The sequence below is a fragment of the Thamnophis sirtalis genome, unplaced genomic scaffold, assembly GCF_051295495.1.
Source record: "Thamnophis sirtalis isolate CommonGarterSnake01/CBP01778 unplaced genomic scaffold, rThaSir2_p1.2 scaffold_4, whole genome shotgun sequence".
Taxonomy (NCBI): domain Eukaryota; kingdom Metazoa; phylum Chordata; class Lepidosauria; order Squamata; family Natricidae; genus Thamnophis; species Thamnophis sirtalis.
In genome coordinates this window covers 135,867,689-135,870,114 of record NW_028261384.1, presented here as the reverse complement: position 1 = coordinate 135,870,114, position 2,426 = coordinate 135,867,689, and positions in this window count along the sequence as shown.

The following is a 2,426-nucleotide window of genomic DNA, read 5'->3' as shown; positions in this document are numbered from 1 at the left end:
CTGACAAATCCATACAGCTCCCCTCCATTCCATAGTATGCAAAGATATGTATTTAATATTTTTTATTAAAATAAAATCTAAAATGGAATGAAAAATAAAAAAGATAATATGATAAGATAAAAAGCACATGCGCGAGTGACCCCCCCCCCGTGCAAGTGTGAGTGACCCCCACGTGGGGGGAGTTTCTCCCTCCCCAAGCTCCGGAAGCCTTCCTGAAGCCTGAGGAGGAAGAAAATGGCCTCCCAAGGCCCTCTGAGGCTGGGCAAGGCTATTTTCCCCCTCCCCAGGCTTCAGGAAAGTCTCCGGAGTCTGGGGAGGGAGAAAACAGCCCAATGGCTCAACTGGAAGTTCGGGAATGAACTTCTGGTTTGCCCATTGGGTTGTTTTTCACCTTCCGAGGGCTTTAGGAAAGCCTCTGGAGCCTGGGGAGGGTGAAAAACAGGTCCAACAGGCAAACCAGAAGTTCATCCCCGAACTTCTGGTAGGGCCGTTGAGCCTGTTTTTCACCCTCTCTAGGCTCCAGAGGCTTTCCTAAAGCCTTGGAAGGACAAAACAGCCTCCCCTGGCCCTCTGGAAGGCCAAATACCAGCTGGCTGGCATGCACATGCGCACTGGATCTGAGGACTGCCAAGGGCTGCAGTGCCCTGCTGTGCCCGCAAATATGGCTCTGTTTGTCCCCTGTGGCACACATGCCATACGGGTTCACCATCACAGGTCTGTGGTATAGTATAGTATAGTATAGTATAGTATAGTATAGTATAGTATAGTATAGTATAGTATAGTATAGTATCGTATCGTATCGTATCGTATCGTATCGTATCGTATCGTATCGTATAGTATAGTATAGTATATCCTCGACTTGAGACTGGTCTAAAGTCCTCAACTTATCACCAGCCACAGGTCCTCAACTTACGACAGACAGCCCGGCAACCAAAGGTCCACGCCATTGATTAAGATGTGCCTGGCTGGAAGTGGGCTTTTTACACTGTTGCCTTTGGCCGGTCTGCTTGACAGCTCTGGTATAAATAGCTGTCAAGCAGAGCGGGATGCTGTTGCTTGCTGTTCTGTTCTAATAAAGTTGTTAAAGTTATCTCAACGAGTCCGACACCTCTCTTTTGGTCCAGTTTTCAATAAGTATAGTATGGTATGGTATGGTATGGTATGGTATGGTATTGTATAGTATAGTGTTCTGGCCCACCTCCATCCGGTAATGAATGCAGACACAGACTTAGATGTTTCCCACTCTTTATTCACAGCAATTATAATCCTGTTGGCTGAAAGCCCAGACACGTCTCACTGGCAAGACGTTGGCAGCAACCCAGACTCCAGCAGACACAGGAATACAAGGCAGACAATATAAGGAGTTCTCCAGATTATTACGAACAGTTGTGTCTTGCAAAAGGACTCCTCCCAAAGTCTCTTCTTATATACTCTCTTGGGAGGGGCCAAGCCACAACCACCTGGACTTGATTATCTCTTATGAGTCTGTCTCTGTAACTGCTGCCTCTGTTTCTCTGCCTTCCATTGCCTGGCGTCAGGGACAAACTTCCTTTGATCCTCCCCAAGCTCCATGCCTCAGGCACCTCCTGGTGGCCAGGGTGTCTGGTCCCTGCTCTGAGTCTGAACCCTGCCCAGGGTCCTCCACATCTTCCATAGCAGACTCATAGGGGTCCTCGCAGTCAGAGTCCATCGGCAGCTTCAACAGCTCCTGCTGGGCCACAACAGTATAATATAGTATAACCTTTATTGTCATTATATATCATGTATACTACAAAATTGGTTATTTTATCTTTATTTTTAAGAATAGTGTGGGTCCTCTATGAGCTCTCATTCCAATGTGTGATAAACCTGTTAATAAATAAAAACCTTGTCCAGGCATTTTCTATGAGTTAATATTACTTTGAATGTACAAACGATTCTGATTTTAACGATCAGAAATTGGATTGCAATTGTTATAAAGCCAAAGTTAGTTTCATGCATAGGATGAAATCATAAGATACATAAAAGGAACATTGTTGGAAGTTGTGAGGGACCTCGGAGATCTTCTAGTCCAACCCCCCTGCTCAAACAGGAAACTCTATATCATTTCAGACAAATGGTTTTATGTCATTTGATGTCAAAAGATTTAAGCACCCCTGTTCACACGGAAGGTTATGATGACTTTAAATCAAAAGTCACGAATGGACTTGCATATAAATGGACCTAATTAAAGTTTAAATCCTGCTCGTAACAAAAGATCAGGGATTGATCCAAAATAAGTGTTAATGTAATGAAGTCAATTTTCCTTTCTCTTCCGCCACATATTAATTTGGTAGCAAATCATCTAAAACTAAGTATAGCTCCACTCCCAAAAATACTGCACAAGGAACTGAAGCCTCCATTCTTCGTAGGGCTGTGATGGCAATTCTTCCTAGTGCTGTGATGGT